Here is an 18,402-nt window from a genome sequence, read left to right as displayed (position 1 = left end):
ACATCTAAAAAGATTGTGGAAAAGTTACTTAAATTCTTTATGAGATATGGACTACCCACAGGAATACAATCGGATCAATGATCAAATTTTATCTCAAGGTTATTCAAAGAAGTTATGGACAGCTTAGGAATAAAACAATTTAAATCAACTGCGTACCATCCAGAATCGCAGGGAGCGTTAGAAAGGTGGCATCAGGCATTAAGGACAATGTTGAGGGCTGATTGTCACGATTATCCCGAGGATTGGGATAAAGGAATTCCATTCATACTGATTGCAATTAGGGATGCACCTAATGAGTCAACCAAATTTAGTCCTTTTGAACTAATGTTTGGTCATGCGGTAAGGGGACCACTTAAATTGATTAAGGAAAAATTGGTGAGTGAGAAATCGGAAATTACATTATAGGATTACGTGTCAAATTTTAGGGAACGATTAAATACAGCCGGTGAATTGGCTAGACAACATGTAAAAGGTGCACAAAATGTAATGAAATGGGTAGCGGACAAGAACTCCAAAGTTCGTATTTTGCCAGTGGAGATAGAGTTTTAGTGTTGTTACCAGTGGTAGGTGAACCTTTAAAAGCTAGGTTTTGTGGACCTTATCAGATTGAAAGGAAATTAAGTGAGGTGAATTATGTGGTAAAAACACCAGATAGAAGGAAGACTCACCGAGTGTGTCATGTGAATATGCTGAAAATGTACTTTGAAAGGGAGGGAGAGAAAAAGGAGGTTTTAATGATTCTAACTCAAAGTGACGAACCAAATCCAGATGACTGTGAATTTGACATACCTCAAATTAAATTGGAAAATGAGGATGTTCTTAAAAATTGGGATAAATTGTTGAGTTATCTTCCAGAGGAAAAATGGATTGACCTGAAAGAGTTATTGATATTACGTGGGCAAGTTTGTAGAGATAAATTGGGAATTACTAAAATGGCTATACATGATGTAGATGTGGGAAATGCTGTTCCAATCAAACAACATCCATACAGACTGAACACTTTAAAATTGGCACAGGTTAACAAAGAGATTGAGAGTATGCTTAAAAATGGTATAACTGAAGTGGGTTGCAGCCAATGGAGCTCACCCATAGTGATGGTACCAAAACCAGACAATACCCAATGGTTATGTGTGGACTATAGAAAGGTTAATGCAGTTACAAGAACGGACTCTTATCCTATCCCACGTTTGGAGGATTGCATTGAGAAAGTGGGACAATCAGCTTTTATTTCCAAACTGGATTTACTTAAAGGTTACTGGCAGGTACCTTTATCCGAAAGGGCGAAGGAGATTTCAGCTTTTGTGACTCCAGATGGTATATACCAATTCAAAGTTATGCCATTTGGCATGAAAAACATGCCAGCCACATTTCAACTGTTAACTAACAAAGTCATTTCAGGATTACCCAATTGTGCGGTATACATCGACGATCTGGTAATTTTTAGCCAGACATGGAAAGAACATTTAAAACATCTGATGGAGTTATTCGATCGACTTCAGGAGGTGGGTTTGGTGATAAACCTAGCCAAAAGTGAATTTGGAAAAGCCCAAGCCATACAATTGGACAGGGGTGAATGGTCACACAGGATGTGAAACCAACAGTTATTGAGGAGTTTCCAATACCCTCGACATGAAGGGAAATAATGCGATTTTGTGGCATGAGTGGACTTTTTTTTTTGTAAATATTTTATTGAAAATTTTTGGTCAACCAACACAGTACATTGTGCATCCTTTACACAATATTATAACAACACAAATAACAATGACCTATTTTATAAACAAAAAATGAATGAATCAATAATAAATAACAAAAATGAAAACTAACCCTAATTGGCAACTGCCTTATCACAAGTAACACTCTCCAAAAATATAATTTAACAGTCCAATATATAATTATCTGTAGCAACGACCTATACATATTATACAGTATATATTGACAACCCTGAGAGTCCTTCTGGTTCCTCCCCCTCCCCCCCCCCCCCCCCCCCCCCGATCCTGGGCTGCTGCTGCTGCCTTCTTTTTTCCATTCCATCTATCTTTCTGCGAGGTATTCGACGAACGGTTGCCACCGCCTGGTGAACCCTTGAGCCGACCCCCTTAGGACGAACTTAATCCGCTCTAGCTTTATAAACCCCGCCATGTCATTTATCCAGGTCTCCACCCCCGGGGGCTTGGCTTCTTTCCACATTAGCAATATCCTGCGCCGGGCTACTAGGGACGCAAAGGCCAAAACATCGGCCTCTCTCGCCTCCTGCACTCCCGGCTCTTGTGCAACCCCAAATATAGCCAACCCCCAGCTTGGTTCGACCGGGACCCCTACTACTTTTGAAAGCACCTTTGTCACCCCCATCCAAAACCCCTGTAGTGTCGGGCATGACCAAAACATATGGGTATGATTCGCTGGGCTTCTCGAGCACCTCGCACACCTATCCTCCACCCCAAAAAATTTACTGAGCCGTGCTCCAGTCATATGCGCCCTGTGTAATACCTTAAACTGAATCAGGCTTAGCCTGGCACACGAGGACGACGAGTTTACCCTGCTCAGGGCATCTGCCCACAGCCCCTCCTCGATCTCCTCCCCCAGCTCTTCTTCCCATTTCCCTTTTAGTTCATCTACCATAGTCTCCCCTTCGTCCCTCATTTCCCTATATATATCTGACACCTTACCATCCCCCACCCATGTCTTTGAGATCACTCTGTCCTGCACCTCTTGTGTCGGGAGCTGCGGGAATTCCCTCACCTGTTGCCTCGCAAAAGCCCTCAGTTGCATATACCTGAATGCATTCCCCTGGGGCAACCCATATTTCTCGGTCAGCGCTCCCAGACTCGCGAACTTCCCATCCACAAACAGATCTTTCAGTTGCGTTATTCCTGCTCTTTGCCACATTCCATATCCCCCATCCATTCCCCCCGGGGCAAACCTATGGTTGTTTCTTATCGGGGACCCCCCAAGGCTCCAGTCTTTCCCCTATGCCGTCTCCACTGTCCCCAAATCTTCAGTGTAGCCACCACCACCGGGCTTGTGGTGTAGTTCCTCGGTGAGAACGGCAATGGGGCTGTCACCATAGCCTGTAGGCTAGTCCCCCTACAGGACGCCCTCTCTAATCTCTTCCACGCCGCTCCCTCCTCCTCTCCCATCCACTTACTCACCATTGAAATATTAGCGGCCTAATAATACTCACTTAGGCTCGGTAGTGCCAGCCCCCCCCTATCCCTGCTACGCTGTAAGAATCCCTTCCTCACTCTCGGGGTCTTCCCGGCCCACACAAAACCCATGATGCTCTTTTCAATCCTTTTAAAAAAAGCCTTCGTGATCACCACCGGGAGGCACTGAAACACAAAGAGGAATCTCGGGAGGACCACCATCTTAACCGCCTGCACCCTCCTTGCCAGTGACAGGGATACCATATCCCATCTCTTGAAATCCTCCTCCATTTGTTCCACCAACCGCGTTAAATTTAATCTATGCAATGTGCCCCAATTCTTGGCTATCTGGATCCCCAGGTAACGAAAGTCCCTTGTTACCTTCCTCAACGGTAGGTCCTCTATTTCTCTACTCTGCTCCCCTGGATGCACCACAAACAACTCACTTTTCCCCATGTTCAATTTATACCCTGAAAAATCCCCAAACTCCCCAAGTATCCGCATTATTTCTGGCATCCCCTCCGCCGGGTCTGCCACGTATAGTAGCAAATCGTCCGCATACAAAGATACCCGGTGTTCTTCTCCTCCTCTAAGTACTCCCCTCCACTTCTTGGAACCCCTCAACGCTATCGCCAGGGGCTCAATCGCCAGTGCAAACAATAATGGGGACAGAGGGCATCCCTGCCTTGTCCCTCTATGGAGCCGAAAATATGCAGATCCCCGTCCATTCATGACCACGCTCGCCATTGGGGCCCTATACAACAGCTGCACCCATCTAACATACCCCTCTCCAAAACCAAATCTCCTCAACACCTCCCACAAATAATCCCACTCCACTCTATCAAATGCTTTCTCGGCATCCATCGCCACTACTATCTCCGTTTCCCCCTCTGGTGGGGCCATCATCATTACCCCTAACAGCCTCCGTATATTCGTGTTCAGCTGTCTCCCCTTCACAAACCCAGTTTGGTCCTCGTGGACCACCCCCGGGACACATTCCTCTATCCTCATTGCCATTACCTTGGCCAGGATCTTGGCATCTACATTTAGGAGGGAAATAGGTCTATAGGACCCGCATTGTAGCGGGTCCTTTTCCTTCTTTAAGAGAAGCGATATCTTTGCTTCAGACATAGTCGGGGGCAGTTGTCCCCTTTCCTTTGCCTCATTAAAGGTCCTCGTCAATACCGGGGCGAGCAAGTCCACATATTTTCTATAGAATTCGACTGGGAATCCATCCGGTCCCGGGGCCTTTCCCGCCTGCATGCTCCTAATTCCTTTCACCACTTCTTCTACCTCGATCTGTGCTCCCAGTCCCACCCTTTCCTGCTCTTCCACCTTGGGAAATTCCAGCCGATCCAAGAAGCCCATCATTCTCTCCCTCCCATCCGGGGGTTGAGCTTCATATAATTTTTTATAAAATGTCTTGAACACTCCATTCACTCTCTCCGCTCCCCGCTCCATCTCTCCTTCCTCATCCCTCACTCCCCCTATTTCCCTCGCTGCTCCCCTTTTCCTCAATTGGTGTGCCAGCAACCTGCTCGCCTTCTCCCCATATTCGTAATGTACACCCTGTGCCTTCCTCCATTGTGCCTCTGCAGTGCCCGTAGTCAGCAAGTCAAATTCTACATGTAGCCTTTGCCTTTCCCTGTACAGTCCCTCCTCCGGTGCTTCCGCATATTGTCTGTCCACCCTCAAAAGTTCTTGCAGCAACCGCTCCCGTTCCTTACTCTCCTGCTTCCCTTTATGTGCCCTTATTGATATCAGCTCCCCTCTAACCACCGCCTTCAGCGCCTCCCAGACCACTCCCACCTGGACCTCCCCATTATCATTGAGTTCCAAGTACTTTTGAATGCACCCCCTCACCCTTAGACACACCCCCTCATCTGCCATTAGTCCCATGTCCATTCTCCAGGGTGGGCGCCCTCCTGTTTCCTCCCCTATCTCCAAGTCCACCCAGTGTGGAGCGTGATCCGAAATGGCTATAGCCGTATACTCCGTTCCCCTCACCTTCGGGATCAACGCCCTTCCCAGCACAAAAAAGTCTATTCGCGAGTAGACTTTATGGACATAGGAGAAAAACGAGAACTCCTTACTCCTAGGTCTGCTAAATCTCCACTGGTCTACACCTCCCATCTGCTCCATAAAATCTTTAAGTACCTTGGCTGCTGCCGGCCTCCTTCCAGTCCTGGAATTCGACCTATCCAGCCCTGGTTCCAACACCGTATTAAAATCTCCCCCCATTATCAACTTTCCCATCTCTAGGTCCGGAATGCGTCCTAGCATCCGCCTCATAAAATTGGCATCATCCCAGTTCGGGGCATATACGTTTACCAAAACCACCGTCTCCCCCTGTAGTTTGCCACTCACCATCACGTATCTGCCCCCGTTATCCGCCACTATAGTCTTTGCCTCGAACATTACCCGCTTCCCCACTAATATAGCCACCCCCCTGTTTTTCGCATCTAGCCCCGAATGGAACACCTGCCCCACCCATCCTTTGCGTAGCCTAACCTGGTCTATCAGTTTCAGGTGCGTTTCCTGTAACATAACCACATCTGCCTTAAGTTTCTTAAGGTGTGCGAGTACCCGTGCCCTCTTTATCGGCCTGTTCAGCCCTCTCACGTTCCACGTGATCAGCCGGGTTGGGGGGCTTCCTACCCCCCCCCCGTCGATTAGCCATCACCATTTTCCAGCTCCTCACCCGGTTCCCACGCAGCTGTGTCTCCCCCAGGCGGTGCCCCCCCGCCCATCCCCTCCCATACCAGCTCCCCCCTCTCCCCAGCAGCAGCAACCCAGTAATTCCCCCCTCCCACCCCCCCCCGCTAGATCCCCCGCTAGCGTAATTACTCCCCCCATGTTGCTCCCAGAAGTCATCAAACTCTGGCCGACCTCGGCTTCCCCCCGTGACCTCGGCTCGCACCGTGCGACGCCCCCTCCTTCCTGCTTCTGAATTCCCGCCATGGTTATCATAGCGCGGGAACCAAGCCCGTGCTTCTCCCTTGGCCCCGCCCCCAATGGCCAACGCCCCATCTCCTCCACCTCCCCTCCTCCCCCCATCACCACCTGTGGGAGAGAGAAAAGTTACCACATCGCAGGATTAGTACATAAAACTCCTCTTTCCCCCCTTTTTAACCCCCCTCTTTGCCCCCCACATTCGCCCCACCACTCTGTTCAAACGTTCTTTTTAATAACCCACTCATTCCAGTTTTTCTTCCACAATAAAAGTCCATGCTTCATCCGCCGTCTCAAAGTAGTGGTGCCTCCCTCGATATGTGACCCACAGTCTTGCCGGTTGCAGCATTCCAAATTTTATCTTCTTTTTATGAAGCACCGCCTTGGCCCGATTAAAGCTCGCCCTCCTTCTCGCCACCTCCGCACTCCAGTCTTGATAAACGCGGATCACCGCGTTCTCCCATTTACTGCTCCGAGTTTTCTTTGCCCATCTAAGGACCATTTCTCTATCCGTAAAACGGAGGAATCTCACCACTATGGCTCTGGGAATTTCTCCTGCTCTCGGCCCTCGCGCCATCACTCGGTATGCTCCCTCCACCTCCAACGGACACGCCGAGGCCTCCGCTCCCATTAACGAGTGCAGCATCGTGCTCACATATGCCCCGACGTCCGCTCCCTCCACACCTTCAGGAAGACCAAGAATCCTCAGGTTGTTCCTCCTTGCGTTGTTCTCCAGTGCCTCCAACCTTTCCACACATCGTTTCTGATGTGCCTCCTGCGTCTCCGTCTTCACCACCAGGCCCTGTATGTCGTCCTCATTCTCGGCTGCCTTTGCCTTCCCGACCCGAAGCTCCCGCTCCTGGGTCTTTTGTTCCTCCTTTAGCCCTTCGATCGCCTGTAGTATCGGGGCCAACAGCTCTTTCTTCATTTCCTTTTTGAGCTCTTCCACACAGCATTTCAAGAACTCTTGTTGTTCAGGGCCCCATGTTAAACTGCCACCTTCCGACGCCATCTTGGTTTTTGCATGCCTTCCTTGCCGCTGTTCTAAAGGATCCACTGCAATCCGGCCACTTTCTCCTCCTTTTTCCATCCGTATCCAGGGGGGATTCCCTTCTGGTTTACCGCACAGTGTTTTTAGCCGTCAAAATTGCCGTTGGGGCTCCTATCAAGAGCCCAAAAGTCCGTTTCACCGGGAGCTGCCGAAACGTGCGACTCAGCTGGTCATCGCCGCACCCGGAAGTCTCGGCATGAGTGGACTTGATCGAACATTTGTGCAAAAGATTTGTAGCGTTGTTGCTCCACTGATGGACTTGCTGAAGAAACGTCGAAAATTTCAGTGGACAGCGGAGTTTCAACAGGCATTTGACTGCCTGAAAATTGTGATGACCAATGCTCCTGTATTGGAGAATTACAAGGGACTCTGTGATCAGATTGAACTAAAGTATCTGACTTTAAAGAGAAATGCCGAGGCGTAGACAAATGGATGGATTGTGCAAAGACCTTCTTGTCCAAAGAGACTATCAATCGTTAAGGATTCCAGTTGCAGGAAGAAGAAGAAAAACAAAATGGACTATATTATTATACCTGTTTGCGTGTGTTGTTTTTTTTAAACGAAAAAGTAGATTTACAGTGTGCATTTCTTAAAGGATAGTGAAAAGGTGAAAAATGAAACCATCTTGAAGTTGATGGTTTATTATTTTTCTTGGGGGGAGGTGTCATGTGCGAGTACCTTTAAGAAATGGGTGTTTATAAATGGGTGTGTGTATAAATGTCTGTAGTGAGAGTACCTTTAAGAAATGGGTGTTTATTACTGCAGTGATGTCAGAAAGTGGGTGGAGTTGGGCTGTCTGTCAGCTTTTTCCTTTCGCTTTAGGCTTTTTGCTGCAGGGTGGGTTTGGTTCATTTTAGTTTTGGAGAAGGTGAAATCACAGCAGGATGTGTATGAATCTCTGCAAGCTTATTAATGTTCATTTGCTGATTTCAACGTGGTAACTGCTCTCAATAGTGAATTTAAACCTGATCTTTATGTTAAAAGGGTGTTTTGTCTTCTGAATGTTGTTTAAGAATTTATTAAGGATTACTTAGTGTTGTATTCTTTGGGGGTTGTATTTGAATTGATGGTTGCTAAGATGTTCACTGTTTTAAAAAGGTTAACTTGAGTTCATAGAATAAACATTGTTTTGCTTTAAAAAATACTTTTCAATTTCTGCTGTACCACACCTGTAGAGTGGGCTGTGTGCTCCCCATACCCTAATCTATTAAAAGTTGTGTGTCAGCTGAACTCCAATATACACTTTGGGGTTCTCTAAACCCTGGTCCATAACAATAGCTTATCAGGGGAAAACAACAGCAGCCAGAACAGTGACACCACAACTCACTCTGTTGCTCAGCAGGAGAGCGATAGTTATAGGGAACTCTATAGTAAGGGGCACAGATAGGTGCTTCTATGGACGTGAAAGAGACTCCAGGATGGTATGTTGCCTCCATGGGCCAGGGTCAAGGATGTCCCTGAACAAACACAGGACATCCTGAAGGGACAGGGTGAAGAACCAGAGGTTGTAGTACATATAGGTACTAATGACATAGGCAACAAGAGCGATGAGGTCCTGCAGAAGGAGTTCAGGGACTTAGGCAGCAAGCTAAAAAGCAGGACCTCTAGGGTGTAATCTCAGTATTATACCCTGTGCCATGTGCCAGTGAGGCTAGAAATAGGAGGATACTGCAGCTGAATATGTGGTTAAACTGGTGGTGTAGGAGAGAGGGTTTCAGATTTCTGGACCATTGGGATCTTCTGGGGCAGGTGTGACCTGTACAAGAAGGACATGTTGCATCTAAACTGGAGGGGCACCAGAATCCTGGCTGGAAGCTTTGCTAGAGTCACTCGGGAGGATGTAAACTAGTATGGCAGAGGAGTGGGAACCAGAGCGTTAGCTTAGAAGGCGTAATAACTAAAGGGGAAATAGAAAACAAAAATAAGAGAACAACATCACCCTGTCTGCTCAAACGCAGTGGTTTGAAGTGTATTTGTTTCAACGCCAGCAATATAGCAGGTAAAGCAGATGAACTTCGAGCACTTATTAATACTTGGAACTATGGTGTTGTGGCTATCACGGAAATGTGGTTAAAGGAAGGGCAGGAATGACAACTGAATGTTGGAGAATATAGATGCTTCAGGAGAGATAGAGAAGGATGTAAAAGGGATGGGGGAGTAGCATTACTGATTAAGGAGAATATTATAGCTATATTGCGGGAGGATACCTCGGAGGGCTCATACAATGAGGCAATCTGGGTAGAGCTCAGGAACAGGAAGGGGGCAATCACAATATTGGGGGTTTATTACAGGACCCCCAACTGCCAGCGAGAGATAGAGGAGCAGATAGGGAGAGAGATTTTGGATAGGTTCAAAAGTAACAGGGTTGTTGTGATAGGGGATTTTAACTTCCCCTATATTGACGGGGACTCACTTACTGCTGGGGGCTTGGGTGAGGCAGAGTTTTTAAGGTGTATCCAGGAAGGCTTCTTGATGCAATATGTTAGTGGGAGAGAATCTCAAAGAAATCACTCAACACCCAGGGCTACTGGTCCTCGCACCAAACGGTTTATTTCGCCGGCGGGGAAATGACGTCTGTTAAATTCCCAGACCATCTTTCCACGAACAAAGGAAAACATCCATTCTTATATTTTTCAAAACAGCTACACAGCCCATTTCGGCCGGACCTTGTCCAATAATAGTGTCTATAGATTACATACATTAGATATATATCCAATTAAATTTGACATTACGTAAAGTGGGTTGGTATCTTATCAGCCCCTAACTTCATGAAGAAGTCACTCATGCTAACTGTTAAATTTATGTCTCCTCCCTGCACCTGGAGACCTTGAGCTGGTGAGGATACATAATGCTCTCTGTCCTGTGGAGCTGTTGTTATCAGTGGCTGGTAAAGTTCTTCCATGTCTGTTCCAATCATTCTTATGCCCCTGATTAACTCTGCTGTCTGTAATTAAATGATGTTGTTTATACCAATTTGTAACTTAACCCAGCTAATGATTGTTCAGGAATGTGGCTAGCTCAGCTAACAGCCATTTTGTGTCCTTTCTGATATTAGTAATTCTTAGGTTATAAAATCACAAGCATTGTTTATACACTATCTATTTCTACAAATTGCCTCTTATGCAGGCATCTAAGCCAATTGGTACCTTTTGTCTACATACCTTCTTTCTAAATCTGACTTCAACACAATTTGTCCAACTAGGGAAGGGGCAGTACTGGACCTGGTATTGGGGAATGAGCCTGGACAGGTGGTTGAGGTTTCAGTAGGGGAACATTTTGGGAGTAGTAACCACAATTCCGTACGTTTTAGGGTACTTTGGATAGGGATCAGGGTAACCCTCACGTTATGGTGCTGGGGAAAGACAAATTACGATAACGTTAGACAGGAATTGAAGAATTTGGATTGGGTGCGGCTGTTGGAAGATAAATTAACATCAGACATTTGGGAGTCTTTCAAGCAACAGTTGATTATGATTCAGGAAAATCACATTCCTGAGAGAATGAAGAATAAGTATGGGAAGTTTAGGGAGCCTTGGATAACGAGGGATATTTTGAACCTTGTCAAAAAGAAAAAAGAGACTTTTGTACGGTCTTGAAGTGTGGGGACAGTCAAAACCCTAGAGGAGTATAAAGAAAGTAGGAAGGTACTTCAGCAGGAAATTAGGAGGGCTAGGAGGGGTCATGAAAAGTCCTTGGCAAGTAGGATAAAGGTGATTCCCAAAGCTTTTTATTCATATGTAAAAAGCAAGAGGGTGGCCAAGGAAATGATTGGACCACTTAAGGACAGTGGGGGGAACCTATGTGTTGAGCCAGAGGAAATGGGTGAGGTACTAAATGAGTACTTTGCATCAGTGTTCACCAAAGAAAAAGACTTTGTGGAAAATGATTCTTGGGTAGGGTGTGTGGACAGTCTGGGTCATGTTGACATCGAAATGTAGGAGGTATTGGGTGTTTTAAAAGGCATTAAGGTGGAGAGGTCTCCTGGGCCAGATGGGATTTACCCCAGAGTACTGATGCAAGCAAGGGAGAAAATTGCTGGGGCCTTGACTGACATTATTGTATCCTCATTGGCCACAGGTGAGATTCCAGAGGACTGGAGAATGGCTAATGTGGTATCGCTGTTTTAGAAAGGTAGCAGGGATAATCCTGGAAACTGTAGGCCAGTGAGCCTCACGTCAGTAGTAGGTAAATTATTGGAGAGAATTCTTAAGTTCAGGATTTATACCCATTTGGAAACAAATGGACTCATTAGTGATAGACAGCATAGTTTTGTGAAGGGGAGGTCATGCATCACTAACATGATTGAGATTTTTGAGGAGGTGACATAGATGATTGATGAGGGGAGGGTGGTGGATGTTGTTTACATGGACTTCAGTTCAGCCAGGTGAAGTCACATGGGATCAGAGGTGTGGTGGTAAGATGGATACAGAACTGGCTCGGTCACAGCAGGCAAAGGGTAGCAGTAGAAGAGTGTTTTTCTGAATGGAAGGCTGTGACTAGCGGTGTTCCACAGGGATCTGTGCTTGGGCTTCCGAAGTTTGCAGTATACATAAACGATTTGGAGGAAAATGTAGCTGGTCTGATTAATACGTTCGCCGATGACACCAAGGTTGGTGGATTGGCAGATGGTATTGAGGATTGTCAGAGGATACAGCAGACATAGTTAAGTTGGAGACTTGGGCAGAGAAATGGCAAATGGAGTTTAATCCAGACAAATGTGAGGTAATGCATTTTGGTAGGTCTGAAATAGAGGGGAAATATACCGTAAATGGCAAAACTCTTAGGGATATAGAAAGTCAGAGAGATCTGGGCGTGCAGGTCCACAGATCTTTGAAGGTGGCAAAACAAGTGGACAAGGTCGTCAAGAAAGCAAATGGAATGCTTACCTTCATTGGACAGGGCATCGAATATATAACGGTGTTCAAAAGGCATCTTGACAAATATATGGATAGGATGGGTATAGAGGGATACGGCACTAGGAACTGCTGAGGGTTTTGGCTAAGGATGATATCATAACCGGTGCAGGCTTGGAGGGCCGGAAGGCCTATTCCTGTGCTGTACTGTTCTTTGTTGGCCGGGGTGAGGAAGGCAGAATATTCAGCAATTGTTATCTCGGACCATGTTCCACATTGAGTGGATGTGATCCTGGAGTAGGGGCTGGCATGGAGGCCTGCGAGGAGGTTGGATGTGGGGTTGTTGGTGGACCCAAATTTTTGTACCAAAATGGGAATGGTGATTGAGGAGTATGTGGGGTTTAATAGGAACGGGGAGGTTTTTATCATCAGTGATGTCGGAAGCATTGAAGGTAGTAGTGAGGGCATCTCATTTATGGCTCAGGTGGGCAGAGAGGCAAGAGAGGAACAGCAGCAGTTATTGGAGAAAATTTTGGACGTGGTTGGAAGGTATGCGGAGGACCCGACTCCGGATCTTCTGGTGAGGAGGTAAGAATTACAGGCGAGGTTTGACCTGCTGCCATGGGAAAAGTGGTTTGGCAGTTGAGGCTGGCCATATACGAGCATAGGGAGTAGGTCGGCCGCTTGTTGGCGGGCCAGCTCCGCTGGCAGTCTGCTGCGAGAGAAATTGTTCAGGTCTGGGATAGGACTGGGGAGCTGGTGGTTGCACTGGAGCAGGTGAACAAGGCATTTGAGGAGTTCCATGAGAATTTGTATAAGTCAGAGCCTCGGGAGGATGAGTCAGCCATGAGGGAGTTTTTGGGGCGGTTGGAGCATCCTGGAGTAGGAGAGGAGGAGAAGGCAGGGTTGGAGGAGCCAGTGGGAGTGTAAGAGGTGTAGGTAGCGATTGGGAAGATGCAAAGGGTAAGGCATCGCGGCTGGACTGTTTCCTGGTGAAGTTTTATAAAAAGGTTCTGTGTAAGCTGATACCGATTCGAGGGAACCATGGGTTTGAGCCAGCAAGGGTAAACGCGACGGTTCGTGGATGGGAGGAGCGAGGGGTGCTGAAAATTAAAGACTTCTTTTAGTTTGTGAGTTTGGAAGACCTGGGGAGAAGTTTGGGATCCCGCGGGGGGAAGGTTTTCAGGTACATGCAGGTGCAGGATTTCACGACAAAGGTTTTCCCGACTTTTGTGGTGGCACCGCCCTCCTAATTGTTGGAGGGGGGTCATCTCGGCGATCTCTGGGAGGATTGTGGAGGAGGATATGTCATCTCTGGAGTGGGTTGAGGCCAAGCGGGAGGAGGAGACGGGGATGGCGCTGGAGGAGGGGCTGTAGTGTGAGGTGCTGCAGAGGGTGAATGCCTCAACCTCGTGCGTGAGGCTGGGGTGTTGATATAGCTAAAGGTAGTGCCTAGGGCACATCTGACGAAGTTGAAGATGAGCCAGTTGTATCAGGGGGTGGAGGATATTTGTGAGCGGTGTGGGAGGGGCCCAGCCAATCATGTTCTGGTCCTGCCCGAAGTTGGAGACATTTTGGAGGTCGTTCTTCAGCAATATGTCGGCGATCTTGCACATGGGTTTGGAGCCCAGTCCCCTGGGGGCCATATTCGGGGTGTCGGATGCGCCAGAGTTGCAGACTGGAGTGGGGGCAGATGTTTTAGCCTTCGCCTCGCTGATCACTCGCAGGTGGATCCTGTTGGGGTGGCGGTCAGTTCCTCCACCCTCTGCCTTGGTGTGGCTGGGGGATTTAATGGAGTATTTCTACTTGGAAAAGGTGAATTTTTCTTTGAGGGGGGGGGGGGTGAGTGAGGGGTTCATAAGAGATGGGGTTTGTTTATACTACATTTCAAGGGGCTGGTTACCATCAACTTCTGGGGAAGAGGGGGGGCAAGGTAAGAAGGTTGGTTAGGATGTTGCGGGGTGGGTTTGGGGTTTGTGTTGGTTTTACTTTGTAAATGTTGTGTTGTAAATGTTAAATATTTGAATACAAATGCTTCTTTAAAAAAATGAGGGTGGCATGTGGCGCAGTGGATAGCACTGGGACTGCGGCGCTGAGGACCCGGGTTCGAATCCCGGCCCTGGGTCACTGTCCGTGTGGAGTTTGCACATTCTCCCCATGTCTGCATGGGTTTCGCCCCCACAACCCAAAGATGTGCAGATTAGGTGGATTGGCCACACTAAATTGCCCCTAAAATTGGAAACAAAAAAATAATTGGGTACTCTTAAAAAAAAAATTTTTAAAGGAGGAAAGGGAAGAAATTAGCGACCCATTTCACTGTTGAATGTTGACTATAAAATTCTGTCCAAGATCATTGCCAATTGGCTCAGGTCTGCTCTGGAGTTGGTGATCCATCCTGACCCCACCTGTGCTGTACCCGACAGGAAGCTCTCTGATAGCCTTGCGCCACTCAGGGATACAATCGCCTATGTGCAGGACAGGGATGTGGATACCTGCCTCATCAGCCTGGACCAGGATATTTGTCAGAATATCGCACATGATGGATGTGCTCTCCAAAATGGGGTTTGAGGCGGGAATCCACAATTGGATCCAACTGCTCTACACAAACATCAGGAGTGCAGTTTCAATCAACAGGTGGGAATTGAAAAGCTTTCCAATTAAATCTGATGTCAGGCAGGGACGCCCTCTGTCTGTGTCCTGTCGTGTGGTGTACAGAACCCTTTGCTGAGTCCATCAGAAAGGATTCAGGCATTCGAGCAGTGACAATCCCAGGCAGCGGAGGCACCCAGGTCAAAACTGTCTGTATATGGACGACGTCACTGGCTTCAGCTCAGATCCACTGTCAGTGCACAGACTAATCAACACCTGCAACCAGTTTGAACTGGACTCGGGTGCCAAGGTAAATCGTGGCAAGAGCGAAGCCATGGGGCGGGATTCTCCGGTCTCTAACGCAAAATCGCGTTCTGCGATCAGCCGGAGAATCCCCGTTTGCGGCAAAATCGGGGGCAGCGCCGCTTTTGCGATGCTCCACCCCCACCAAAACGGCGTACGGTTACGTCGCATTCCTTCGGGCGGCCTCAGGACGTCACCTGAGGCCCTCCCCTGATGCTCCGCCGACTGGTGGGCCGACTTCCTGATGGCACGGAACACTTATCCTATTTTTTTCGGGAACCCGGCGTGGCGGCTGTGGACTGAGTCCAGCACCGCCGCAGTCGGGGGTGGGGGGGAGCCGTTCGCGGGCAGGAGGGGCTTTGGCTGGGGATGGAGGCACTGGTGGGGGGTGGTCCAGGGGTGGCGAGCCTGGTCAAAGAGGCTCAGTTTTTGGCAGGCCGGCACCATGCACATGCACGGCCACGGACCCAGCACTTCTCCAACTGTATCCTGCTGAGTGCCTGCTAGCCCCCACCAGACAGAGGATCGGTGCAGCTTTTGCGCCAATTTTTCAGCGTAAGAAGCCACTGTTCCCACACTGGCATCAGCACTTAGTCTTGTTGCTCGTTTTAGCCTTAGTTTAATTGCTCTTATTCTGTCACCTTTGCTCTTGAGTCGCCAGGTTTCTTTCTGATACCGCCACGTGGTTCAATTCCAAGTAATGATTAATAATGCAACACACCGCTTAGTAAGAGTTAAATCAACGCTCATTTATTATATACAGCAATTAATACTTATACATTAATTCTACTTCTAAGCTACTTCCTACAACTAACGGGCCAATACTTAACTTTGGAAATGGCCCACCAGGTCAGGGAAATGAATGGCCTTTCGTATGGGTTCTGAGCCTGCGGGATTCAGAGCTGGTACAGGTCGATAGTCAGGAGTGTCTATCTTGTAGCGATCGTTGGAGTAAGACTTACGTTTCTCGCGGCTGTTGCAGAGGGTCTCGAAGGGTGCGGAGAGGAGAAGAAGGGTCGATTTGAACTTGGCCCCTATTCTTATAGAACCCAGGGGCTTCCCGCCTCTCGGGGCGGACCTTGTACCTGGTTCCAAGTGATTGGACTTGGTTCCAATCACTTGGTTCGATATTCTCCAATGCTGGAGCGATTCCTTGATCGAGGGGTGGTCGTTTACCTCTTTGTGTCAGCTCCTGCTGGCGCCGAAAAGTCTGGGTCGGCTTTGTGTTACTAATTTGTAACATATTGTTCCCGGGATTGCTACTTTATATGTAGATGGCTGGGGTATTGTTATGTTGATGGCTGCAGGTATCGATTCGGTCTGGCTTCCCCAGAGGCGAATACACTGTTTTACCTGCAGCTGTCTGTTTGAGTCCTGTTGGCTGATTTTCCCATCAGCCTCTTCCGTTCGCCATTTTAAATCGGGGTTTGCCCATTCTAATCGGGAGTTAGCCATTTTAAGCGGCTACATTCCCTCCTTGTGATACTAACGCGAAGCGTGAAGGATCACATCACAATTGTTATTTTCCATTCCCTGACCGTGGGGGGGGGGGGGGGGGGGGGCACCTCCTACATGGCCTCTGCACTGACCATAGCTATGCACAAAATTTTTTAACTAACAATTCTAAGGGCGCTATGTCAGACAGGGACATGCATTACAAAACAACAAACTTGGAACCTCTAACTTATCCTTAATATACTACACTTGCTAAAATTCCATTATCCTACCTTCCTCAATCATACAACAAAAATACACCATTTCATACAATCTTTCCTGGCTTGGCAGTCAAGCTCAGGATCATACAATTTTTTATTTTTTTTTGCTCATGAAAAAGTTTTTTACATCTCTTTGTTTACAACAACAACAATAAACTCAGGTGAATGCACTTTATTATTTTATTATAGATCGTGGGGGTCTGGTCGTAACCGAATATAGGGGATCTGATCTTATACACCAGGGTTCGAGCGCGGTAGGCTCTCCTTCTCCATTTACGTAGACGCATCATCTGCACTACACAGCAGAGTATCGTCAACGCTAGTAGTGTTTCGATCACGTAGGACAGGGAGTACCAGGTTATGAACCTGTCACACCAAGAAGATGTAGTGTCGCTGGTGACTGGGCTCTGGGTACTGCGGGGCAGTGAAACATTAACGGCTGGGGTGTTTGAAGTCATGGGGTTCACGGTCATGCGCAACCAAATGTCCAAAAATAGTATGTTGATCACGATGAAGGAAGTCCTCATGGCTATTCTTGGTCCTTTTCTTTCTTTGTGTTCTCTTTATTTTCTCCGGTCCTGGAGTTCTGTAACTATCTTTGTTTAATATCTGGTATGCTGGCGTGTCTGTCCTTTGGTGCCAATTATTCCCTTTATAATTGGTCTCTATGTGTGACTCCCTCATTTTTTCCCCCAAAAAAAACACATTTTTAGGACACGGCCCACTTCCCAATCATGAACCAGTGCTGATTTAGCATCCAAATGTTCCAGGATGTAAATAGCAGATGGCCGGCAACCTAAGGGTTACCTAAACAAACAAAACTTTTTAAAATGAAAAATGACAAAGAATGGGCCGCGACGGGTAGATTTGGATGGAGTCCCCGGGTAGGACGGCTACCAATGCCGTATCTCCCCTACCCGAGAGTGATTGACCAGCGGGGGGGGGGGGGGGGGGTCCAGGCAGGGCGGGTCTCAAGCCGTTTCTCCACTGCCTGAGCAACCAAAAAGAACGGGCAAAAATGTAGTCATCGTGGTGGGGCTGCCGTAGTGGTTCTATCCTTCGAAGCAGAAGGGCAGTTATGATCGGGCGTCTGATACCCGAACAAGTATCAGCAGAAAAGCTAGTTCCTCTGAACAAGCGTGTGGCAACAGTGGGTCTCTGAAGGCAAGTCCTCAGAGGTTTCTGCTGAATGGGCGTGTGGCAGTGAGAAAAAGTCTCCTGTTGGACATACAACATGTACCAAACTTACAAAACAACATAAATATTCTGCAGGTTCCATCAGAATACGGGACATCGTAAATCACATTTGGGCTGGGGTGTAATTAGCATATGGAGGGGGTGCAGCGTGACCGAAGAAGAAAGGAAGGAGGAGTGAAACAAAAATGAAGTGGCCTTGCTGAGGTAACGCTGCCATGAGAAGTGGTGGGTAAGCGCTCACAGTTTGCATGGGGCAGCTGGGACCTTGTAGCTGCTGTGGGTGGTGTTCTCCTTCACATCTAGGGGCTAGTCTAGCTGGTGGGGGTCTCCTGCAATCTCGGGCGAAGTGTCCTGACTGTCCACAGTTGTAACATGACCCCTGGGGCACATAAGGTGGAGCAGGCTCTCTGGTGCATTGTTCCCTTGGGTATGGTTCCCTGGGTGGGGGATCGGAGCTGTTGGTGTCCTCGCTGGTTCGGGGGGCATTTGTGGGCTGATTCCGTTGCAGTTTCAGGGGGGCTTGACATTCTCGTGCAAAATGTCCTAATTGTCCGCAATTATAACATTCCGGTGGTTTCTGGCGGGGGCTGTTGCTTCCT

Source organism: Scyliorhinus torazame, chromosome 1 (assembly GCF_047496885.1).
Source record: "Scyliorhinus torazame isolate Kashiwa2021f chromosome 1, sScyTor2.1, whole genome shotgun sequence".
Classification (NCBI taxonomy): domain Eukaryota; kingdom Metazoa; phylum Chordata; class Chondrichthyes; order Carcharhiniformes; family Scyliorhinidae; genus Scyliorhinus; species Scyliorhinus torazame.
This window is presented reverse-complemented; position numbering follows the sequence as displayed.